We start from the raw sequence: 26,951 nt of genomic DNA on the forward strand, positions 1-26,951 counted from the left end.
TATGTTGCATTCACCTTATATATTAGGCTTGTTAGTATTCTTCACGTCTCATGGATGCTATGTTAGTATTCTTCATGTATACATGCATATTTTACATAGTGTCTTTGTCTCTTCATGTTGAGTGCATGTGTGCTTCGTGTCTAATGATTGTGCTTATTCATGTTACAACGTTAGTTTCTTCTTTCCCCATCTTCAGCCTAAATAGTCTCTATGTCTTGCTGTACTTGTCTGGGATAAGAGGGTATGGTTGCCTCAGTGAGTAATGTTTCTCACCTGTGCGGAATTGGGCCGGGCGAGGGGCAGAAGTTATGGATGACGTATTCATCTGCCTGTCAACATCTTAATGAAACGTTAGTTTTCAATGCTTGATGAGGCAGGTGTCTTTTATACAAACCCGTTGATAATACCCAGATAATGTTAAAATTGTCGGGTGAGTACATAGCTGATGCCGCTATGATTAACACTATATTTGATCTTGTTCAGCTCTGGACCAGTGCTACAGGGATAAATATCGGTTTCTAAACCATCAATCAGCCCCACATTTCTAGTACACCACAACAGACAGTTGTAGCAAACTACAAAATACAATCCACCCTTAAAGGAATGTAGAGCACAGACAGTTTCAAAGAAGGAAAAGGGGTGCACGCTGGATACTGACAGGAGGGTAGTTGGGATAGTAAATAATCAAAATAGTTAAAGGATAGTTGGTTTCAACACAAAGGGAGCAATCAGTCATAATATGTCACTAAGAGACATTCGGATAAGGATCAGGGGGACAGAACCACAATGTACCTTATGCTGTAGGAGTTTTTGGTGCTCGACAGTGTTGAGTCGGTTTCAGGGTGCTTTGCAGCTTCTGCGACAGAATTCAAGACGGGAGACAGCAGTGAGTATCAGGCAGCAGTCAGTTTGATGAGCAAAGCTGGATGGACGGCGGCTGGCTGGCCTACATGGCGGCTAGGGTTCTGGAATCATTGTCCCAGTGCTGGTCAGTGGTTCTGAAGCACTGGTCAGGATGTCTCGGATGACTTTTTACCAACTGCGACGTAACAACAGTCAGCAGTGGAGTCAGTTGCAGCTCGAGGGTATTGACTGGCTCAAAAAAGTCCTTTAAGGCGGACGCCGGTAGATGTTTGTCGATGCACTCCTCCAACCTTCTTCACTGGACTCATGTCGTCCTTTAAGGTGGATGGCCCAAAGCTGAGGAGAGTGTTGCAGGCAATGGACTTGTCCTTTGTTTGGTTCCGAGAGTCTCTGGCACTTCCCACCTAGGAAGCTTGCTGCAGAGCATAGCAGTCCACGCTGTTTGCTGGCTTGGTATCGGTTCTGGGGCTACTGGAGGGTCCTCTGGATTCAGTATCTCCCTCTGTTCGCTGGGAGAGGTTTAGGGGAGCGATCTTGCTTCCCTCTTGGAGGTCCTGGCCTTCCTTCACTGGTAGAAGATGTAAGGCAGACTGTACCTTCAGCCATGGTCCAAACGATGAGTTCTTCCTTCTGCTTCTGGTGAAACCTTCAGCTGATCTGCCAAAAGAGTGGCTCAGCCCTCTTTTAAAGCCAAATGGGCCACAGTGATAGGTTTAGGCTAAGCTTGCCTTAATGAACCAATCCTGGACCCTCACCAACAATCTCCTGTGTGCGTGATGTCATAACCAGAGTGATTTGCAACAGAAAAGGTAAAGAAGTGAACACATGGAATACTAAGTCCCAGCCATCTTCCTGTCTGTTGTGGATCAAAAGCTCTGTCTGGTTAATGGAGCGTTCTGGGCTTCCCGATTAAAGTGGCAGGTCTTCCTTGAAACTGTGGGGAGAGCAGACGTTCTGGCTCCAGCAATTCACATACTCGTACCTTCTGAATGGGATCTCCCTGCGGGGATGACTACTGTAAACAGGCTTTCCCAGATATTACATTTTCACTGTCAATCAATACTAAGTGTGGGAGCTGGGTTTAGTTTGACACAGTGCATATAAAAGGGTGTTGGGGTTTCCTATCTCTTTTTCCAGCCTCTGCAGCCGCCAGGCCCCATTTGGGCCTGTTTCTATTAAACTCTGATTAGTATGTGAATGCTGCCACCAGCTACAAAGCTCAACAAAGGGACAGGGGGGATCCATGGAGCCTTTGTTAGTTAACTAGGCTGGCCGTGGCAGGGAGTAGGATTGGCCCTTCCCCTTCTGAGATGACATGGTGTACTTGCAACTAAAGATTCATGGGGGGACTGCGCCTGTAGGCTGTGTGAACTCAGAGTATGGTGTGCGGTAAGCATAGGACGATTTGTGCAGATTAGTTGCACACATTTTCCAGAGCTTGATCTACCATCATTCAATTTCATTTAACATTTCAAAAAAGCCCAGGCGAGCGCACACCCACCACGTGGATGCTCGAATTCCTCACAAAGGCACAGTTACTTCTTGTTGGTACTCAACAAAAGTTGGATAAACTCCCAACTACTTATAACAGTTTATTTGTAGCTGGTTGTCTCATAGAAGCACATCCTAAGGTTAAAGCTCTTGGATTATATCTTGACACCAGAGTTTCAATGAAAGATCAGTTGAACTCTGTTTTTCTTCTGCTTATTTTTTCAGATTGCTGGTCTGGATTCGGATTTATTTATTTATTTATTTATTTATTTATTTATTTATAGCATTTCATGAACGCCCATACCCAGGGGTATCACAACATTTGTTACAGCATATTATCAGATACAAGTACAATCATATGAACAGAAACAGGTGGCAGCACTCATATTTGTCAATAAGGCAGGTTTTGCCCAGTTTTTTTAAATTGGGGTTAATTTCCAATAGATGCAGGCAAAGTGTTCCATAGAGTGGGGGCTGCAACTGTGAAACTGGTGCCTATCGCCCTTTTGCTCTTTTACCTTGGTATGTCCAGTGAGATAGTACAACTAGATCTTAAAGACCATTGCAATGATTCTAGAGTAACACAGTCATTGAGGTATGCGGGTGCATCATTGTAAATGCACTTGTGAGTCAGGGTGAGCGTCTTAAAAAAGAATCCTCGCTTTTATGGGCAGCCAATGAGCTTCTCGTCTGGTTGAGGAGATGTAGTTGCTGCGTTTTAAGCCTAGGGCGGCTCGTAGGGCTTTGTTCCATAATAGTTGCAGTTTAGATTGGTTTGTAGCTGAGTTACCCAGGAAGAGCACATTGCAATAGTGTTAGGATCAGAGCTTGCGCTAGAGTCAGGCAATTATGCGGTGACAGGTATGGTCTGCTTAGTGAGATGAGTTTAGAAGTATATGCTGTAGAATAGGTTAAGGCGTTAATGTGCCTGGCCATTGAGAGATCACCTTCTAGGTAGACTCCCAGTGTTTCTACTTGTTTCAATACAGGGATGGATGTGACGCCAATGAGTATGGTGGAGTAGTTGTTATGGAGAGATTTCAGTTGAGCGGGGAGCCCACGATGAGGAGCTCTGTTTTATCGTCATTAAGACACAGGCTGTGAGTAGCCATCCAATTTTGGATGGTTATCTGTAGTTTCTTGATTTTGGCAGTGTCCTGCTTGTAATCACCAGAGATAGGGATCAGAATTTGGGTGTCATCAGCAAAGTTTCTATATATGATACCCAGGGAGCCTAGGACATCAACTAGGGGTTTTGTTTAAGTGTTGTAGAGTGTCAGGGAGATGGAGGATCCTTGGCGAACCCTGAGAGGAGTTGAGATGGGATCTGTGGCCTCTTCTCCAATGAAGACTCTGGTGGTGCATTCTGATAACAAAGATTTGACCCAGAATGTGACTTCTGGGGAGAAATTAATGGTTTCGCTAAGGGACTGGCAGAGTTTTTCATGGGCAACTAAGTCGAAGGCGGCAGAGAGGTCAAGGAGGAGAAGGATACTTAGATTTCCAGCATCACAGCGGCTGTCCACCTGGAAGTTGAGGTTCAGTAGGGCAGTTTCCATGCTGTGCTTGGGCCGAAAGCCTAATTGTCTGGTGCCAAGAAGGTGGTTTCTCTCTAGAAACAGTTGGACTTTGGAATAGGCTTCACAATCTATTATCTTAAGTAGAAAGGGAAAGGTAGTGATTGGCCGGTAGTTTGTAGGAATGGTGGGGCAATAGAGGGCTTTTTGAGTAAAGGGGTTATCCATGCTGCTTTGAAATTCGTGGGAACCGAATTGGAGAAGGAGACGTTGATGAAGTCAGTGATAATGGGAGCTTGAGTCGGTGCGCAGAGATTCACAAGTCGGGCAGGGCAAGTGTCTCCCTTGCAGTTGGAGGGTTTTAGGGCAAGGATGGTAGATAGTGTCTGCTCTTGAGTGACTGTTAAATTTGAATTGGGGCAAACTATGTGGAGGGTAAAGGTTAGCAGTGTCTACGGTGTTCAGTGTGATAATGTTTGGTAGCCAGGGCATCTCTTTTGCCTTTAATTTTATCGTGGAGGGAATTCATTATATGTGTCAGAGAATTTTGGATGGTTGTACACCATATTGTATCTACTTACGTGGTTGAGGCGGTGGGAATCAATGATTCCAATTCTCTTTGTATGGAGGAAAGCTCTTTGGTGTTCGACCCTGCGTTAGAAATGCGGGTATTGTAAGAGCTGGATTTGTGTCCCACTACTGCCGATTTGTAATTTTTGGTAGCTGTGGCTAGTGCCGTACCATTAGTCGCAGAGTGGTTCTTGTTGTGCAGGTGTTTTAGGGCTTGTTTCTTACGACGTAAGTTGATGAGTTCCACATCAAACCGCGAGTTGGCGGGTTTGTGCACCCTAGGGATTTTTGCAACAATAGGAGCATGTGTGTCTAGAGTGTTTTGAAGGCATGAGTGGTAGAGGTTGGCAATGTCGCTTGGGGTGTTGGTGGGTTCATGGTTTAAGAGTGACGCTGTGATCGTGAGATTTGGGCTGTCGTATGTTAGCTTATGGATATTTCTGACCATTATAGGTTTGGGGGTGTGTCTCGTGAAGGGCTGTAAGTTGCTGATGGCTAGTTCAAAGGTAATCAGGAAGTGATCACTCCAAGGTACTCCAGAGATGGATTCAATGTTAATGGTAGAGTTGGAAGTGAGAATCCAATAGAGAATTCTGCCTTTGTTGTGTGTGGGTGTATTGATGAGTTGGGAGGACTGCATGTCTTGAAGGGCTGATGCTAACGCAGCGGCTTTGGAGTCAGCTATGCCATTGAAGCCCAAGTTAATGTCACCGAGGATAATACATTTGGTTCAAGGCGTCAATAGGGGTGTGATGAGTCGTGGGATGTCGATGTCTGGTCGATTGGTGTTGTTAGGTTTTCGATGGATAAACAGGATGTTGTACGTGGTTTTGGGAGGGTAGTTATACATGCATAAGTGCTCCAAACTTTTGTGAGTACCAAGAAGACTGGAGAACAAAGTGTCAAAGTGGTTCCCTAAACTCACACGCTGAACTGGAATCTGGGCACATACATTATATATGTTTGTATAGTGCCAGCCTGTTGAGCCTGTCAGTATAATGCAAAAAGCCACACACAGCGCATGCACTTTACACATACCTCAACGTGCACCACAGCGGCACACATGAAACTGCTCCGGTTGTAAATATAGTAGCTCTTGGGTCAATTGGTTGCAGTTTATTTCTGTTTTCCAATCATGGTCCTGGGTTTGCTGGTGTGGGAAGACAGGCGCAGGAATGAATGTAAGAGAATTAGCCCAGGATTACACAAAGGGATTGGCGTGGAAGTCAGAATTCCACAACAGCCCAGCTAAGCCCACTGCCAACCTGGCCTTCAGTTCACATCTCCTCCCAAGGAATAGGACCTTGGTGGACTCTAATGAGGGCAGTGCATTTCTGACCAGAGCAGGGAGCCTGAAATGCCGAGGGCAGATGCGCTCCTCTGTCGGTTCCTGAAGATGCCCAAACCATTTGGGCCTTAGGGTGCAGGCAGCCTGAGCTTCAGATAGTGGGTGCCCGTCGGTAGCCAGTAGGATGCTTCTGAGTTCTCACCTAGATGCCTCTACACCTGTATCCCTTTCTAAGCGTTTCCTTCTAGATTTATAGAGCCCTCCTAGGTGTTGTTTTTCTTTCTTGCTTTGCTGCCAAGCGCCAAGAAGCTATCCAGTTCGACGTTGCACACTTTGCAGATCTAATGCACATGCGTTCCTTGGCCATGTATTGGGTTTTAGTGGCCATGTGCAGCTCCACATTCCTATACATCAACGCACCATGCAGAACATGGGCAGTGTTGCCTCCATACACTATGAGAACAAACCCAGAGTCTGACATGATGCAGCTCTGCTACCATTAATTGCCATTCCTGTCTTGATTTCTAATACACAAATAGTGGCATTTAACCTAGTCCTAAGTGCTGCCAATTTTGGAAGCTGAGGGAACTGGGGAACAGGGCGATAAAGAGATTTAACCAGGGTCACACAGTGTGGTCAAGTGGGGAGCTTCAGAATCAAGGTCACGTTTGACCACACTCACCTTACACCCTGTAGCACATCCGAGGCCTACCTATCGTGTTGTAATAAGTCATTGGCAGCACTCCTTGCCTTTAACATTGTCGTAAAGAGCTGTGCTTCACGTGTTTGGGTTCTGGGGGTCCTTGGTGTAAACCTACATGGGATATGCTGCATCATGACAGTGCACGGGGAAGGATATTGCATATGTAAGAGATCGCTCATGTCCAGTTGGTTTGTTTAACTGCATTAGTGGCAAATACTTCATCTTAGTAAATACCGAGTAATGCTGTGAATTACAATATGCAGGGTGCTGGCACGGTACGCCAATCCCCAGGACCGGCTGCATGACCGGCTGCACTGCTTACGACACCCGTGCAGAAGCTTGGCGAGTTTCTTCAGTGAACAATAAGTAAGTGAAGTCGTTATTTATTCATGTACAGGGGGAACAATGCTCTTTTGATCACAAAAAAGGTGTGACAGATAAGCAATCCCACCCCATAGTAAGCAGTGAGCTATGGGGTGTGATTGGTGGACATTCTGACCAAGCTGTGGAGGGGAGTAAATGGAACAGTCACCGGGGACAATACCTAAGTGGACATACATAGATTAAGGACAACCAACATTGGACATTTTTAAGGCCATGTAGGCGGTAGTGTTCTTCAAAAATGTCTTCATGAATGTTATCCAACTGTCACCCTGGAAAACAGTGGCACACCGTGGCATACATGGCACAAGGTGAGAAGAACGAGCTTTGCCTCTGGGCATGGGGAGACCAAGCCCCACACTTCGCTATCTTCGCTTCACAATCTGGCTTCACCCGCTTCTGGGTGGGACATTTTCTTTGTCTGTCCTGCCCAGCCCTGATCAAGATGGCTAGGCCCTGGTTGCATTTGATCGGTCTTTGATACTGTGCCCATCAGAGGTGAGTTGCGACCCCACTCAGCATGGCAGTCAGACTGGGATCTGCGGTGTGGAAAGGAAACTGGCCATGGAGAGTGGGGAAGAGGGGAAGAGTGGGAAAAGGCCAGGAGACAACAATGTACAGACTTAACGCACAACATGTAGGGAAATGAAAACATACGGGTTAGTAATAGTGATTGGTGCCACGAATGTATCGATTTTAGTGTTTTGACTAGAAGACAGGGGTGGACTGGGAACCAAAAGAGGCTCTGGAAATAATTTCCAAAGTGGCCCCATATTACACATTTTCAGCAAACCGAACCGTTTTCCTATGGGAAAATTTGCAAAGACCAGGCAAAAGAGGCCCAGGGTTCAGAGGCCTACCAGGAAATCTGCAGAGTTCCCTATAGGCCGGTTCACCCCTGCCCAGGGAGCAGAGGCCTACCAGGAAATCTCCAGAGTTCCCAATAGGCCAGTCCACCCCTGCCAGGAGAACATTGAATCACTGAAATGATTGGTGGGTCAAGCAGAGAACACAGCCTTAGTAACACAGCGCAAAGAACCTAAGGCTTCAAACAGCGCAAGGAACCAGAGGTTCATGATCAGGCAGTTTGATGAGCTCGAGCCACTCTATAAACACTGCATCGAATCGACGTCGATTGAAACTGATAATATGATGTTTAATGTGGCAACAGAATGAAAATAACACTGGTCAGGTCATGATGTGCAAGGCACATGCTCAACCATTGAGTCTCATTACAAGTACGGCGGTGTGGGAAACAATGGCAGTACCACTGCTTTACTGCTGCATTACCACACCCCCGTACTGCAACTTTGGTGGTAAGGCAGAGGAAAAAACTCCAGCAAAATGCTGGAGGTAATTCCACCATCTTACTGCCAAAAATTGGCAAAATTGTCGGAATTACCACTGGTGGAGTTACTGCTGCTGTATGACTCAGTGGATGGGTGCTAGCACCACTATACCACCGCTTGTAATCTGGCAGTAATTGCTCTGGACCAAGTGGCAGTAACTGTAATTCCGTTTGGTGGTATTCTGGCAGATTTGCCACCGGAATACCGGTAAACTTGTAATGAGGCCCACTGTGATGGATATTAAACCCATTTCCCAAAGTCATGTTAAAAACCCTGGGGGGGTCAGCCCAAACAACAGGGCAGGAACTTTCATTGACATGTCAGCCTGTCCTCCACAAAGGTTTCACAATATGGCAAACATCTCATCCGCAGTCTTCATTTTCAATGATGGCTTCCAAAGGTTTGAGGTATTTAGTCAGCGTTTTCGGTGACTGGCCTTACACACACGTAGTCAAAATGGTGGCCCCTAACCGAGGGAGACAGGCACTGGAGAAATGGGGAGAAAGAATTATTACCTGAAAAAACCCAGTTTACCTGCGTGATCCTCCCTGCACGGAAATCATAAGCCTCCTAACGCTGTATTTGATATTGATATATATATATATATATATATATATATATATATATATATATATATATACACACGACTCTTTCTTATCTGCTGAAAGGACGGTCCCTCCAGACTATTTCAGCACTGTTCTGACCTCCATTTATCTCTGATAAATACCTGACAAAGGCTTCATGATGCTATTAATCATTTAACTGCAAGGCGGCCCTTATCAATCAACGAAGCACATGCACCTTCCTCCACTCTCCCTGAGGTGCAGCGTGTGCAGCCCGTTTACCCACACACGAGATCACTTCTCTGTGACTTGCCTTAGTAGAGTTGAACAACTGCCCTCTGATCCCTTATAGGTTGCAGACCAAGTTTAGGGCCTGGTAAGCACGTAATTACCTGGGCAAACAGCTCCTTAACTGTGTGACCCCCTAAATCAGTTGGGTCACAGGTTTCAAGCCACTCTTCTATTGTTATTTTAAAACATTCAGTAACTACTTGAGATTAATCAACTTCTAATGCACTAGAAGGGATCCGTACAGATTGTGGGATGTATTTACCCATGCATCCGAGCCCTACCTCAAAACTGTGCAGTACTGACAGGAAAACATCATGATGGCCAGAGCTTCCCAGAAAATGCACAGGGAAATGCATGAAGAATAGGCTGCCATTCATTTTTGCCGATGTTATGGGCACAGAAGGAAACTGCCTAAAACCACCATTGGACTACCCACACAGTAGTCTGAAACCATTGGGAATGGCAATGCTGATTGCCAAATGCAACCTAGAATTGTTGGGAATTCATTTTCTTAAATCCCAAAAATGGGTGCAGTACCAGTACTCACCACTATCCAAAAGCCGGCGTTTTAAAACCACTCTGTTTCCCTGAAGGCAAGTCAAAATGCCTATTTTCAAACATTGCAATATGTGCAAAATATTTACTGAACACCAGCAGACATTTGGCAGAATGGAGTTTTGTGTGCCTACAAAATCTGGGAAATGAAGATCATAAGACAAGGTTTATAACAAGACTGGCTGCGCTGTGGATTTCAGCAGTTTAAGTTGCACTGGATTGAAAGACACTAAAAAAAAAAAATCTAAATGTTTAAATTGACTGAGTGACCTACTTTTGAGTGTCACATAGGTTGCAATTGTTTAAATGTCATAGTTTTGCACTTAGAATCAGCATTCTAGCTGCATGTGTAAAATTGCAAGTTAATTTAAAAAGCAACAAATAACATGACAGTAGCTGAAAGTCTGGCTTAAGGAACTTGATTCTGCCTGGCAACTACCCCCATCAGGAGTGAAATTTGAGTCACCACTGTGTTCCCAGGCCAACCTTCCTTTTGCTGCCCACACTAAGGATATGCCAGCTATCTGATAATTGAATTACCTGTGCTCTGCAAGAGAGTGAACAAAGCCCTCTTCACTCAGGCAAAGGTTTTTATTACCGCAGTCGTAAAATGTAGCTTCCTCTTGGCAAGAGCTGGGAGGGGCACTGCCTGTGAGAGCAAGCTGGCTTGGCAGAAACTGGAAAGACTGGTTTCTATACCATGTGACCTGGGAAACCACACCCCTTTGGAGCCAGAACATAACTTTAAAAAGATGAATAACTCATAGAGCGGACATGTGAAAATTTTATAAATGATACCATAATTCTTGTGATTTTTCTGCCCACAGTTTAAGACGTGGTAGGAACCGGTGGTATGTTCGGGGGGGTTTTAGCGGAAAAGTGGATATTACTCTAAATGTGTGCATGTTAAAAATCTGAAACTTCATCAGTTAATGTCCCTACTCCCTGCACACATGTATGTAAAGTTGGGTCCATGTCAGAAATTGAAAAAGCAGTTAAAAAGTCAATTATGTACCCTCCCTGAATGCAAGCTCCTAGAATGAGCAGATTTGGACAGAGACATGGCTAGATTCAGCCACACCATGTATATGTAATTTCAAACAACTGTGTAACTCTGAAGTATGTATTTTGATCATATATAGATTTGGGTGCACAGATGATAAGGGAGGTTGTTTCAAGAGATCATAAAATGACATCCCTCTGACTCACAGTTCAGTTCGCCAATCAGCGGACGAATGAGAGCTTGACCAATGACAATTGAGAGGGGCGAGTTTAGTTATGACCAAACACACACGCCCATTTGCAGAACATATAAATGGACCACTGAAACTTAGGTAGAAACCTTCAATTCCATTTGCTGCAACGCACTCTGCCGGACACTACAACATCCAAAGATCCAGACTTCAAATTCATCAACCTCCAGAAAGCCAAACTAGAGACTTCAATCTATCCAGAGCAGAGAGAAAGCAGTGCTGTGCCTAGCAGAGACCAGACCAGAGAGAAAGCAGTGCTGTGCCTAGCAGAGACCAGACCAGAGAGAAAGCAGTGCTGTGCCTAGCAGAGACCAGACCAGAGAGAAAGCAGTGCTGTACCCAGAGAGAACTGACCAGACTGAAGTCCGTGACCAAGTCGCTTTCCTGTTTAAAATCTCTTGTGAGTACCGCCAAACTGTACCAAACCAATCTCTTAGTTTAAATTCATCTAATTCAATCTATTTAACCTAAGTAGAACTGCCTCCTAGCTGTCACCTGTCATTTCTAGGTGCAAGCTGCACTTGTCATTTTGAGCTTTTGAAATTTGCAAATCTGAAAAACGACCTTCACTAAATCGCTCATATCTCCGCGACCGTTTGGGCTAGAGACTTGCAGTAACTTTCCTCTGATAGCTTAGAATCGTAGCTTTGAATCGCACCAAGAACCGCATTCCTACCCCTTATAGTTTTACCGCAATCGCGGAACACGCATCTGCGAATTTTACCGCGATTTGCAATTTCTTCACATGTAAAATCAGCTGCTGCTTGCCTTCCATTTGCCAGAAATTCGGTTAACCTGCTAACTATCCCTGCCTCATTGCTAGTGTGAGCCTGGACTAATATTAACTAGATACCACTCACCCTGAACCTCTGAAAGGGAATTAAAAAGCATTTCCAGCATATTTCTCATCCATTGCTAGCACATATCAAAGCATTTGGGCCTGTGTTTTCAAAACTCCTATCTGTTTTCTGTTGTCTAAGCTTGCTGGATTGAACTGATTACATTGATTGCATTTCTGAGAACTGTGTGCTTTCCTCCCATTTCCTTGCATTGCATAAAGAGGGGGGGAGTGAATAGCCAGAGAAAAGTGATTACATTGTTTGGTTGAAATCATATTGCGTATTTTCTGTACTGCATTCATTGAATATTGCATCCACCTGAGCTTACATAAAGCATCCTCTACCACATTATACTTTTGTTCCTAATTACCAGTGTGCTACCTTATCCATTTCATCTCAACTCCTTAGTAATTATAAAGAAGTGTGCTAGTGCCAGATTCTCTGTTGTCAATCTTTATCATATCAGATTAAGTGTGCTATTCAATTATTAATTTATTATAAAGTGTCATATATATATCTATTGTTTAAATCATCAAATAAACCCTTTTAACTTGCAAAACAGAACTACTTCTTGGCTCAGTGGGGTCAGGGGGATTCCAAGAGAGGGGTGTTATATAAGGGTAGTCATCCAGAACGCATGAACTGGACCTAAAGATATATCAATAAGGGTTTTCATTCAGTATTCCAGACTAGGCGTTGACTTAGCTGTAGTGTTGAATTGAATCCTCTTACAAAGTGGGGGCTCGAGCCGAGACGTTGGGTTAGAATACCATTTGTGCAGCTTAATACAGTGTGCTAACTGACGGGATACATACATCCAATCGGATCACCACGCTGCATTACGCTGTGAAGCATTCCTCAAAAGGGACACTCCAAGAAAAGTTCTGTTCTGCAAAACTAAAATACTAACTTCTGTAAGTCAGGACAGAGACCAATCTCTAGAATGACGACCTTGGTAGATATGAAAATAGCCAGAGAGCACTTCTTACACAAACTATTTGTGAGAGGTGAATGGACTCACCAGGACCAAACAATCTGGTTGCAGGCCATCACGCAACAGGTCACCGAAACAGGGTCAGATATATATAGAGATCAGGGTCCATTACACGTGGCCCTGAGTGAACTATATATGGCTCCTAAGGCCAAAGATGAGCACGACAAGATTGTTAGGATAGCGGCATATTTATATTTATACATGGGAGCCATACAGGATAAATGTGCTGAAGGCCATGATCTGGCAAAAAGGCAACAGATGGCGTTAGAGAAGGCCCAATCTGATCTGGACTCTTCTGAGCAAAGGCTGCACAGAAGCCAGGAGTCAGAAAATGAGACCAGACAGTACATCACTAAAATAAAGGAGGATATGGATGTGCTGCAAAAGGAAAAGTCAGAACAGGATACCAGATTTCTGGCCTTGCAGAAGGAACACCAAGAAGGTTTGGACTCCCTACTGCAAAGCCAGAAAAAGCTGGAGCAACAGCTAGACTTCAATAGGGCATGTGCTGAGCAGGTAGTCACCCTGCAAGGCCACCTAGATAGAGTGAAGGAGGAGAGCAATAAACTGATTCTGAAAGACCTGGATACCCAGGCAGAGTTTGATCAGGAGCGCCAGAAAGCTGGTGCCTTCCAAAGGCAAAGGGACGACCTGGCGGCACAAATCCAGGCTCTTAGTCAGGAAAGAGACGCCTTAGGCCAGGAAGTCTGCCATTTAAAAAGAAAAATGGAAGAAAATCACCTGGCCCACCAGGGGCTGGGTGATCTCCAAAAAGAAAACCAGAACTTGGTAGAGCACACCAGAAGGGTGGAAGATGCTCTAGCAAGAAAGGAGCAGGCCAATAGGGACATTGCCCAGGAGGTAAACCTCCTGCAGCAAAGACTGGCCCAGTTCTCCAGGACCAACCAGGAAGCACAGAGGGAGAATGAGGCCCTCTGTCAACACAATGATAGGCTCCAACAGCAGGTAGCGATGCAGGAGAGACTGATAGAGTCGAGTAAGGCCTTAACAGAGGAACTGAAAGCACAAATGCAGGCTCTTGCATTGCAACAGGGAGCAGGGGCGGATAGAGATGAGGTCCGCTGGGAAAGAGAGACTCCTGACCATAACCGCAGGAGCCCTAACCCCAGGGGCCTTCATCTCCCCCAGTCCCTGGACTCTACCACCCCCATGTCCCCTGGCGCACATGAGCACAGGGCCGCAGGGATGGCAGATTACTATCCAGCTAAGAGTATGGGGCTCATAGGCCAGTACCACTCAGGAATGGAGGGGTGGGCATCCGGGTATGGGCACCCAAGTACAGTACAGTTCAATGGGGAACCCCAGGAGAGTAGGCCCATTAAGGGCATCCTGAAAACCTCTGCCCAGTTAGGTCAGTGGAGGGGGTACCCATCAAATCCTGGCAGCAAGGAGGAATCTGAAGACTCCTCTGAACTGCGCAGGACACAGGAGACCAGGTCCCCACATTCTGCCAGCCATTCCCAGGCTCGCAGAATCCGGGAAAACCTGGAAGAACAGACGGGAACCTCTGGGAGCAGTGCCTCTGAGTCCGAGGAAGAATGGACAAGGGTTACCCGAACCAAAAAGGCCAATAAGGCAAAAAGGGCCTTGCTTAAGGACCCCTTAAAGCAGATTAAGGCGATCAGGAGCGTCATCACGCCTTACCATAAGAACGCTAAGTATTCTGTTTGGGAGCACTTAGAGTTGTTTGAACAAATGATGGAGACTTTCCATTTGAAGGACAGCCAAAGCTGTATTCAATATGTAAAGTGGACATTCTCCCCAGAATACTCCAGTTTCTTTGCGGGGCTGGAGGACCAAAATCATTTAAGATGGTCCACATATAAGGCGGCCATCCTGAAACATTTTTCTGTTCACAGAAATCCTCAAGAGGCTCGCAAGGCGGCCTACAATTTGCAATGTGGGGAGGATCAGGCCCCACGAGAATTTGTGCAGGAGTTAAAGCGTGCTTTTGCGCAAACCACCAGAAGGGTGCGCACAGATAGTAGAGAGTTTGTCAATACATTTTTCCATGCCTTGCCCAAATATATAATGACCCAGCTCGTGAGAGATTTTCATGAGAAAAGATCTTTAGACTGGGTCATTGAACAGGCTACCCGGATCTATGAGGTGCAGAAGCCCATAGAAAATAAAAGCAATGCCCAGAAAAACCCCAAAGCCAACAGCACCCCTGCTGCTGTCAAGGTGGCAGAGGTAAAGGTCACCCCCGTTTTGGATCTGGAGATGGGGGGGCCTAAAAACCTACCTGCACCTAATAATGCTAGGCCCAGAAGGTCCTCGGGCCAGTCACAGACAGGGAGCCAGGGAGGCAGCCCCACAAATGGGGTCCCTCGCTCTCCTGACTATGTAAGTCCTCGCTACAAAGGTAACAGACCCATCCTGGGTTATGTGTGGACTCCTCCAGCCCAAGGGGGGGGATCCAGCCAAGCACCTAACCTTGGGAACTTCCCTCCAAACTTCCCACCGGAGGGCAGAAATTTACCAAACCCTGGGCAGAACTTTTTCCCCAGATATCCACCCGACTTTCAGCCCCAAAACCATCCATCCTTCTTTCCCCAATTCCCTGAGCCCAGATCACTGAATCCGGGAGAGGGGAGGCCAAGGGTGGAGGGGTACCCAAATCTTCCCAACCCGGGGTATTACCAGAGGAGGGACAGCTACCCTTCCCGGGATCAGCCCAGGGGAGAAAACAGGGCCCCGTATCAGCCTGAGCGGGTTTCCCAGTTAGAGCGCCAGGTTCAAAACATGGCGCGGGATATGGGTCATATACTGAGGGCGCAGCAGAACCCTCAGATCAGCATGCCGGCGCAGAACGCACCCAACTCTGGACCTGGTGCTCCAGAACAATGACGGGGGCAGCACCCCGATAACGCACCGGTTCCCAGGGAGGAGGCACAAGGGGAAGGGGGGTGTAAAGCCTTGGAGGAAGCTTCCTTCCTCACTTGTAAACAGCCCCTGGAAACCCAGGAACCGGAAACAAAATCTCTTGCCCCTGAAAGTCTGCCTCCTAAGGAGCAGAGGGGGGGTAGGAGAAACAAAAGACCCAAACAGACTCAGTTTGAGGAGGAGGTACAGATCTTCCAATTTGAGGGAGAGGGATCCTCAGAGGATCCTGGGAAAAGGATCTTCGCCTTCAAAGAGGGGGGAACTCCTCCCAATGAAAAATGGGTCCCTAGGGATGCAAATTCAGACTGGGGAGATGTGGAGACTGAGCTACCGCCGCCCACTATCTCATCCCAGAACCAACAGCAAGAAAATCCCCTGGTTCAAACCCATCCTGGTGACTGCCTCCAAAAAGGGGGGGGCGGCCCAGAACCGGAACCAGGGGAACCCACAATGGCTCTGATCTCCAGTTGCCAACTTTTTCTTTCAGATTCCCAAGGCTCTCCACAGAATTCTGCCCAAAATTCTTCTCTCGCGATGTCCAAAACCAGAAAGTTAGCCCACCAGTTGTCCAAAAATGTACATTATCTGTGCCCCCTTGAGGAGAAGGAGGGAAGATATTATGCCCCGGTACAAGTACAGGGGCAGGGTACAATCTCGGCACTGGTGGACACTGGATCTCAAGCTACCCTTCTGTCCAGAAGGGCCTTTGATGAACTGAATGCAGGGAGGGGAGAGGATTACCAAATTCCTCTCACCTCTCTTCCTGGACAACTGCAGAACTTTGACGGGAAGGAAATTCCCGTTGAGGGGACTGCAGACTTGGACATTAAGATCGGGCGACACAAGTTGAAACACCCGGTCATAGTTGTGACCCCAGAGGGCACCCCTTGTTTACTAGGGAATGACCTCCTGAGAAGGTTGTCACCCCTAATTGATTGCGTAAACAAGGTCCTCTGGACCCAGACTAGCCGACCAATAAAATTAAAACAGAGTGTCAACCATGTTAGTTTAAACGGCACATGCCACATGGTTGAACAAAAATCTGACCAAGTAGAATTTCACTTCCAGAACAACCAAATTCCAGACGTGACAGTAATAGCAGTAGGACAACAGACTGGTGATGGGGGGTCCTCTCTATTTCTGAAAATCAACCTTCCTTCCAGTCTAAAGTGGTATTCCACGCTGGAAGGAAACACTCTGAAATTCTATACTAATCCACAATCAGAAACTCCCACTCCTATAGTCCAGAAAGATGTGAAATCAGCTCAGAGCCTGGCTGAGATTCAGCAAATTGGAGAGCAGTTGTTCATCCCTGCTCAGTTAAATGATGGGAAGGACTCTGTTCTCGCTCGAGTGTGTGTGAACAACGGTAAGAGCTTCATCAGTGAAGCCATGTTTCGCCAACTTCCAAAAGATCCAGCCATTCCCACCTTCAAACTGATAGACAAATGGGAAATGGACCTGGAAGCACCCAATTCAAAACATCTCCTGCCAAGCAGGTGTATGCTCAAAATCTCCATTGGCAACAAGAGCATAGTCCATAATTGTTGGGTCGTGCGAGACGTCACTGCCGCCTTTTACTTAGGCAGTGACATTCTCAATCGCTTTGCCATTAGTTTGGACCTAATAAACTTCAAAGCTTGGTCCCGATTAGCGGATAATCCCATGGGCTTTGATGATCCAGAAAAAGCATTTAGGTCAGCTCAATTGCTACCTTATGCAGTTGAAATTCAGATCAAAGAGGAAGTCACCATCCCAGAAAGGACCCGACAATTCTCCCTGGAAGTGAAAGTTAAAAGGGGACAAGAGTTGAAAAACCCTGATGCTTACATACATCTAAATGCTTCTCTCCAACAGCAAGGGTTGGGGGTAAACCCAACTCCATTAGTCAACATAGAACATGACACCATTCTAATAGAGGTGGATAACAGCGACTTAAAGAGTATTACTCTAGCCGCAGGCACCATTATTGGAATGGCGGTCGATGACCGACATTTCTCCATTGATCTTAGAAATGAACTGTTAGGACCAATCCCCAAGGACTGTTTTGACAGTGACAGTGAGGACAATACAACACCAGACAGAATTTTTACCCGGCATGGGGGGAACTTCCTGGTGTACACTTCCTGCCCCTATGGTAAGGAAGATGTGACGTGTGACTTCAGGAGGGATGAGGTGATTTTCCAGGTACATGAGGGCTGCCTTTCCCACCTGAAGCCTCCGGTCCAAATCAGCACTCTGACCAGGGACTTCTCCACCCAGCTGGAGGAGGCCGCGGAAATAGCCAAACCAGAAGTCTTTCCAGGCTTCAGGCAGATGGTGGAAGAGAGAGTCAACCTAGCTGATGCCTGTGTGACTCTGGAACAAAAGCAAAAGTTGAAACAAGTTTTCTTGGATTTCCAAGATCTCTTTGCGGTAGACTCATATGACTGTGGTCGCACTGACATCCACACAACGACAATCCCCACGGACCCTGGCATGACTCCTGTGTTTGTGAAGCAATATCGCTTGCCTCTCGCATCAATGGAGTCCCTTACCGAAATAATTAAGAACCTTGAGTCCCGGGGAATAATCCGTCCCGTCCACAGCACCTTCAATAATCCGGTGCTGGGAATATTGAAGCCAAACGGCCAGTGGAGACTCTGCGCCGACCTCAGGGAGCTCAACAAACGGGTCCATACTTCCCGATGGCCTCTGCCCTACATTGATCAAGGGCTGGCCCAGATTCAGGGGTCACAGGTATTCACTGCAATAGACCTGACCAATGGATACTGGACCGTGCCTGTCAGCAGGGAGGACCAATACAAACTGGCTTTTACCTTTGGGGGCCAGCAGTACACATGGACCCGGACTCCCTTCGGATACCTCAACTCCGGCAATGAATTCAACATTTTCCTACATAAGGCCATGCCCGACCTGGGTGCGAGGGGTAACCTGGCTTATGTAGATGATGTCCTCATCAAAAGTTCATCTGTGGAGGAACACATAGCGGAGATCCGTTATGTTCTGACACAGTTGAGGGCCGCCGGAGCAAAACTTTCCTTTCAGAAAGCACAGTGGTGTAGAACCCGTGTTAATTTCTTGGGGCATGAGATTACTCCTCAGGGTCTTTGTCCCCAGGAAAAGAAAGTGGAAGCACTTCAGAAACTGAAAGACCCCACAACCCTGCGGGAACTAAGGAGCCTCCTTGGACTGACTAATTACAGCAGAAAGTTCATTGAGGGCTACGCAGAGATCACCAGACCCCTGATTCATCTCCTGAAGGGGGGGGTCAAGTGGGAATGGGGTCCAGAACAAGCCGAGGCAGTAAAACAACTCAAGAGAAGCCTCTCACAAGCGCCTTGCCTAGCTTACCCTGTCAGAAACAAGGAGTTCTTCCTGGAGACGGGGTTCTCTAATACGTGCTTGACGGCAGTATTATACCAAAAGCATGACAAGGTCAATAAAGTAATCTCCTATGCGAGCAAAACTTTATCCTCTGTGGAGGAAAAATTCAACGATTGTGAGAAGGCACTCCTGGCAATGGTGTGGGCATTGAAGAATTACCGCCCGTTTATCCAGGGGGAACACATCATAGTGGAGACTCCACACCAGCCTCTGCAATATCTCCAAAGTGACAGAATCCGGGCCGGAAATGTGAGTAATTCCCGAATTACTTCCTGGATTCTGTCAATGCAAGGCTTTCCTGTGGAGGTCCGATATGGCCAAAACAAGAAGAGTCCCCTCGCGCAAGGTCTGGCGGACTTGCATGATTGTGCCAGAGAAAACTGTCTCGAGGACCAAAGTCTGAAAATCAAGGACAACATGGAGGCATACCTTAATTGCCCACACAAAGTCTTTGAAGAAGACAAGTGTGAGGGAATGCCCACTGTGTATGTGGATGGATGCTCTTACCATGTTGACAACAACGGGGAGAAAGAACTGGTGGCCGGCGTAGGGAATGCATGGGTGAATGAGTCCCCAGAACCCTCCGCTGGATACAAAATTGGCCCCCGAAGTAGTCAGGTGGCAGAATTGATGGCTGTGCATCAGGCCATCCTCACTGCTGTCCAGCATCAACTCCACGAACTGGTCATAATCACAGATTCGGATTATGTACGGAACGGGTTCGTGGAGCACCTGGTTAATTGGAAAACCAGAGGCATGTTATGTGCTAACAACAAACCCTTGAAACATGGGAAGTTGATCCAAAACATTGATGATCTGGTCACCTCGAATGAGATGACCATCTATTGGAAAAAGATCAAGGGTCATTCCAAAGTAGAGGGACCAGACAAAACTGGAAACGACTTAGCTGATCAGCTGGCCAAAACCGGAGCCATCCAAAGGGGATCTAATTGAGATTGAGTCCCTGTTGGGGGAAATCCAGGTCACTGCCATCACTAGGTCCCAGACAAATGCTCACAACGACCTTTCAATTGCACAATGGAGTAAGGAGACCCCTGATGCTGATTTGATTACCGCTCAGAAGGGGGATCCAATTATTGGTAAATTTTACCAGCACCTGGAGGACCCTGAGAACTTTCCCCTGACGGATACCGATTACATTGGGAAGGAGGACCTAAGAGTGTTGATGAAATGTCCAAAAATGTTCCGGATCCAAGACGGTTTGCTGGTAAGGAAATCCAAAGCTGGCCACGATCAGTGGGTGGTTCCTACCTCATTCCGAAGCCTGATGTTAAGTCACGCCCATGATGCGGCCACCGCCGGTCATAGGGGGTTTCACACAACACTGGAAATCTTAAGAGAGGTTGCATACTGGCCACACATGGGCCAGGACCTCAACCAATATTTGAAGGGTTGTCTTGTGTGTGCACAATTTCAGCCATCATCCCTCACGCACCGTGCGCCTCTCCAAAAGAGGGGAATGACACTGCCATGGTCAGATTTACAAATCGACTTTGTGGGCCCTGTGATTCGCTCGGCTAGGGGGAATAAGTACATGTTGACTGTGACATGCTTGTTTACCAAGTGGGTGGAATGTCTCCCAGCCCCAAACTGCAAGGCAGAAACGGCAGCTGCCTTGATGATTAACCACATCTTTTCCCGTTTTGGTCTACCTCAAAGGATTGAGTCAGACAGAGGTAGCCACTTCACCAGTGAAGTAATGACAAAGATGTGGGAGATACTGGGGGTCAAAAGGAAGTTGCATATTGCTTATCGGCCAGCTTCTTCTGGGGCAGTAGAGAGATATAACCGGACAATTGTGAGCATATTAAAGAAGTTTGTGGCAGATTCTGGGCCAAGTTGGGATATCCGATTACCTCTGGTCCTAATGGCCATCAGATCTACCCCTTCATCTGCAACCAAAATGTCACCATTTGAGTTGATGACTGGACGCAAGATGGTGCTTCCTCAGCATTTGCTCTACAGGACCCAAGAGCAGACACTGATAAATGCCTCCACTACTCATGAGTATGTAGAGAATTTAAGGAAACACCTCCAACATGCTTTTGCTTATGCTCAGCGGAATCTAGAAAGATCGGCTGATAGCATGAAGACCCATTATGACCTGAAAACTTCCAGGAAGGAATATCAGGTGGGAGACCGGGTCTATCTATACAACTTCCAAAGGAACCAGGCCAAGCAGCGCAAATTTTTGCCTACATGGAAGGGACCCTTTGAGATCATCGACAAGATCTCCCCTGTGGCCTACAAAATCCACATCCCCAAAGGTCCTTCGGCAGAGGGGGAAGACAAGTGGGTCCACATTAACCAGCTAAAGTGTTGCCATCCCAGGCACACTCTGCAACAACTGGAGGAATCCTCTGGAATCCTAGCAGGCACTGTCTCAGACTAATTCAGTTCCAATCATAAAACATACCACATCTAGTCTCTAAAATATTGTGATTTGCATGAAACTGTCTCTTAGTTATACTGTTTTTTTTTTTTCAAAATAAGAATGTAATGTTTCGTGATGATGAAATGCATATGCTGCCCCACTATCTCAACGGTGGTGGAAAAACGTCTATGAATAGGTATTGCCGCTCTTCCTTTGTCGTCCTAGGAGAAAGAAAACCTTGAGACGGGCCAAGGAGGACGATCCAGAGACCGGGAGCTGAGACGCAACGGGCTCGGGGTACCGCCCAATATTCCCATCAGGACCGGCGAGGAGAACCGATCGATCCGACCGGATGGAGGAAAAGATGCTGAACTGTGCCATCTATTGGAAGAAGATGAGGAAACATCCCAGATCTTGCGAGTCCCATCAGTGAAACCGAATGGCCATCGCAAGAGGGGGGCTTGTGGGATGTATTTACCCATGCATCCAAGCCCTACCTCAAAACTGTGCAGTACTGACAGGAAAACATCATGATGGCCAGAGCTTCCCAGAAAATGCACAGGGAAATGCATGAAGAATAGGCTGCCATTCATTTTTGCCGATGTTATGGGCACAGAAGGAAACTGCCTAAAACCACCATTGGACTACCCACACAGTAGTCTGAAACCATTGGGAATGGCAATGCTGATTGCCAAATGCAACCTAGAATTGTTGGGAATTCATTTTCTTAAATCCCAAAAATGGGTGCAGTACCAGTACTCACCACTATCCAAAAGCCGGCGTTTTAAAACCACTCTGTTTCCCTGAAGGCAAGTCAAAATGCCTATTTTCAAACATTGCAATATGTGCAAAATATTTACTGAACACCAGCAGACATTTGGCAGAATGGAGTTTTGTGTGCCTACAAAATCTGGGAAATGAAGATCATAAGACAAGGTTTATAACAAGACTGGCTGCGCTGTGGATTTCAGCAGTTTAAGTTGCACTGGATTGAAAGACACTAAAAAAAAAAAATCTAAATGTTTAAATTGACTGAGTGACCTACTTTTGAGTGTCACATAGGTTGCAATTGTTTAAATGTCATAGTTTTGCACTTAGAATCAGCATTCTAGCTGCATGTGTAAAATTGCAAGTTAATTTAAAAAGCAACAAATAACATGACAGTAGCTGAAAGTCTGGCTTAAGGAACTTGATTCTGCCTGGCAACTACCCCCATCAGGAGTGAAATTTGAGTCACCACTGTGTTCCCAGGCCAACCTTCCTTTTGCTGCCCACACTAAGGATATGCCAGCTATCTGATAATTGAATTACCTGTGCTCTGCAAGAGAGTGAACAAAGCCCTCTTCACTCAGGCAAAGGTTTTTATTACCGCAGTCGTAAAATGTAGCTTCCTCTTGGCAAGAGCTGGGAGGGGCACTGCCTGTGAGAGCAAGCTGGCTTGGCAGAAACTGGAAAGACTGGTTTCTATACCATGTGACCTGGGAAACCACACCCCTTTGGAGCCAGAACATAACTTTAAAAAGATGAATAACTCATAGAGCGGACATGTGAAAATTTTATAAATGATACCATAATTCTTGTGATTTTTCTGCCCACAGTTTAAGACGTGGTAGGAACCGGTGGTATGTTCGGGGGGGTTTTAGCGGAAAAGTGGATATTACTCTAAATGTGTGCATGTTAAAAATCTGAAACTTCATCAGTTAATGTCCCTACTCCCTGCACACATGTATGTAAAGTTGGGTCCATGTCAGAAATTGAAAAAGCAGTTAAAAAGTCAATTATGTACCCTCCCTGAATGCAAGCTCCTAGAATGAGCAGATTTGGACAGAGACATGGCTAGATTCAGCCACACCATGTATATGTAATTTCAAACAACTGTGTAACTCTGAAGTATGTATTTTGATCATATATAGATTTGGGTGCACAGATGATAAGGGAGGTTGTTTCAAGAGATCATAAAATGACATCCCTCTGACTCACAGTTCAGTTCGCCAATCAGCGGACGAATGAGAGCTTGACCAATGACAATTGAGAGGGGCGAGTTTAGTTATGACCAAACACACACGCCCATTTGCAGAACATATAAATGGACCACTGAAACTTAGGTAGAGACCTTCAATTCCATTTGCTGCAACGCACTCTGCCGGACACTACAACATCCAAAGATCCAGACTTCAAATTCATCAACCTCCAGAAAGCCAAACTAGAGACTTCAATCTATCCAGAGCAGAGAGAAAGCAGTGCTGTGCCTAGCAGAGACCAGACCAGAGAGAAAGCAGTGCTGTGCCTAGCAGAGACCAGACCAGAGAGAAAGCAGTGCTGTGCCTAGCAGAGACCAGACCAGAGAGAAAGCAGTGCTGTACCCAGAGAGAACTGACCAGACTGAAGTCCGTGACCAAGTCGCTTTCCTGTTTAAAATCTCTTGTGAGTACCGCCAAACTGTACCAAACCAATCTCTTAGTTTAAATTCATCTAATTCAATCTATTTAACCTAAGTAGAACTGCCTCCTAGCTGTCACCTGTCATTTCTAGGTGCAAGCTGCACTTGTCATTTTGAGCTTTTGAAATTTGCAAATCTGAAAAACGACCTTCACTAAATCGCTCATATCTCCGCGACCGTTTGGGCTAGAGACTTGCAGTAACTTTCCTCTGATAGCTTAGAATCGTAGCTTTGAATCGCACCAAGAACCGCATTCCTACCCCTTATAGTTTTACCGCAATCGCGGAACACGCATCCGCGAATTTTACCGCGATTTGCAATTTCTTCACATGTAAAATCAGCTGCTGCTTGCCTTCCATTTGCCAGAAATTCGGTTAACCTGCTAACTATCCCTGCCTCATTGCTAGTGTGAGCCTGGACTAATATTAACTAGATACCACTCACCCTGAACCTCTGAAAGGGAATTAAAAAGCATTTCCAGCATATTTCTCATCCATTGCTAGCACATATCAAAGCATTTGGGCCTGTGTTTTCAAAACTCCTATCTGTTTTCTGTTGTCTAAGCTTGCTGGATTGAACTGATTACATTGATTGCATTTCTGAGAACTGTGTGCTTTCCTCCCATTTCCTTGCATTGCATAAAGAGGGGGGGAGTGAATAGCCAGAGAAAAGTGATTACATTGTTTGGTTGAAATCATATTGCGTATTTTCTGTACTGCATTCATTGAATATTGCATCCACCTGAGCTTACATAAAGCATCCTCTACCACATTATACTTTTGTTCCTAATTACCAGTGTGCTACCTTATCCATTTCATCTCAACTCCTTAGTAATTATAAAGAAGTGTGCTAGTGCCAGATTCTCTGTTGTCAATCTTTATCATATCAGATTAAGTGTGCTATTCAATTATTAATTTATTATAAAGTGTCATATATATATCTATTGTTTAAATCATCAAATAAACCCTTTTAACTTGCAAAACAGAACTACTTCTTGGCTCAGTGGGGTCAGGGGGATTCCAAGAGAGGGGTGTTATATAAGGGTAGTCATCCAGAACGCATGAACTGGACCTAAAGATATATCAATAAGGGTTTTCATTCAGTATTCCAGACTAGGCGTTGACTTAGCTGTAGTGTTGAATTGAATCCTCTTACAAGATTGGAATATAAGTGAATTATAAGACCTCCTTGTCCAATTTTGGTAACGTGGATAGAACGGCAGGCTTATCTCCGCAAGGTCGGGGATCGTTGGTGAGTTTCCAACACAGCGAAAATACAATTATTACCCAATGATAAAAGGGACTCTCCAGTCAAGGTTGTATAACAATATCTACTTGTATTATTATTGCAGTTCTAGTGCACTGAAAATACAACTCACCCTGAAAAGGAACAGAGAGGACAGGCAGTTTCACAAGGAAAGGGATGCACTCTGGATACTGACAAGAGGGTAATTGGTAAAGTAATCAGACTTATAGTTCAAGATTATTTGGTTTCAACACCAAAGGGGCAAAGGGTTGTAACTGTCTCTACGGGCCTTCGGTGCTCGACAGCGCAAAGGTGGTTCCAGGGTAGTTCGCAGCTCATGAGACAGAGTTAGTGGCAGGAGACAGCTGCGGATACCAGGCAGCAGGCAGTTCAGCAAGCGAGGCTGGACGGATGTCTGCAGGCTCACCGGGGTGGCAACTCAGTGCCAAGAATTGTTGTCTCTGTGCTGGTTGGCAGATCTGGAATGCTGATCGAGGCATCTGGGATGGCTCTAGTGACTGCAGTGTGACAACAGTCAGCAGTGCAGCCGGATGCAGTTCGAGGACTCGACTGTCTCGAAATTGTCCTTAAAAAGATGCACGCTGGATGATGCTTTAGTGGCACTCCTAGCTTCTTGATAGGGCTTGTGCCCTTTCAAGACAGACAGCCCAAAGCTCAGGAGGGTGTTAGCAGGCAGCAGCCTTGTCCTTTGTCCAGAGACTCTCTGGTACTTCCCACCTAGGAAGCTTGCTGTCAGAACCTAGCAGGGCATGCTGTGTGCTGGCTGGGTACTGGTTTTGGATCTTCTAGATGAGTCCTCTGAGTCCGGTATCTCCCTCTGTTCCCTGGGAGATGTTTAGGGGAGGGATCTTGCTTCCCTCTTGGAACTCCTGGCCTTCCTTCACTGGCGGAATATGTAAGGTAGACTGTACCTTCAGCTCGGGTCCAAATGAGTCCTTCTTCTTACTCCGTACAAAGTTTTCAGTTGATCTCTCAGTGAGCGGCACAGCACTCTTTTGAAGCCAAACAGGCCCCATGATTGGTGCTGGCGAAGCCCACCGTAATGAACCAATCCTGGGTCCCCACCAACAATCTTTAGTGATGCTGCAGGTCAGAATCAGAGCGCTTGGCAACAGACAGGGGAAGGATGACACCATATACTCCGAAGTCCCATCCATCTTCCTGCCTGCTGAAGATCAAAGTGTCTCCCTAATTAACTGAGCCCTATGCAGCACTTGGTTACAACATGGGCCTCCTTTGAAGTAGGGGGTTGCAGGCAGACTTTCGTCTCCTACAATTCACATACTTCCCTGCTCTGGAAAGAGTGGTTCCAGACAGGACATTCACTGCCCTTTCATACAAAGGAGGGGTGTTAGTACCAAGTTGACACATTGCATTTCAAAGAGGTTTTGATTCCATTGTTACTTCTTGCACCCAGGCGTTCTCTGAGGCCTGCTAATTAACATTCTTCAGTATTTGCCACCACCATCAAGGTGTAACAATGGAGAGGTAAATCCATGGGGCCTTGAAATGCTAATGAGGCTGCCCACGGCCAGAGGATTTTTATATACCCACAACTATCAGCTACACATGACAGGGAAGGGTGGCGCTGGTAAACTGTGTCCTCCCAGAGTACATGAAAATATTTCTGTTGTGCGGTGAGTATGGAAAATATGTGTGGGAATGGCCCCACATATTTTCCGGAGGTTGTTCTCCCATCATTCATTCTTTTAAAATAGACACAAATCAAAAAGCACAGGTGAGCACACTCCCCCTGTGAGGATGGCCGAATTCCTCACCATAGTACTTTTAAAACCCGAGTTATTTATTGTTTTGATTTATCTCCTTTTTATAAGATGATTTATTTTTTATAAACTCTTATTTTCTTTGGGCGTGGGAAATAAGCAGAGGACACAATT

The 26,951-nt window shown here is 46.1% G+C and overlaps 1 long non-coding RNA gene across 2 annotated transcripts in view; it reads left to right on the top strand.

Annotated features, from left to right (window-relative positions):
- The window catches only part of LOC138492674 (uncharacterized), a 264,148-nt gene that overhangs the window by 124,334 nt on the left and 112,863 nt on the right, over positions 1–26,951 (top strand). For both annotated transcript variants that reach the window (XR_011276248.1, XR_011276247.1), the window contains exon 2: positions 6,697–6,799. This is a non-coding gene — a long non-coding RNA (uncharacterized lncRNA). The remainder of the gene's footprint in view (positions 1–6,696; positions 6,800–26,951) is intronic.

This window comes from Ambystoma mexicanum, chromosome 10 (assembly GCF_040938575.1).
Source record: "Ambystoma mexicanum isolate Mex_15411 chromosome 10, UKY_AmexF1_1, whole genome shotgun sequence".
Lineage (NCBI taxonomy): Eukaryota > Metazoa > Chordata > Amphibia > Caudata > Ambystomatidae > Ambystoma > Ambystoma mexicanum.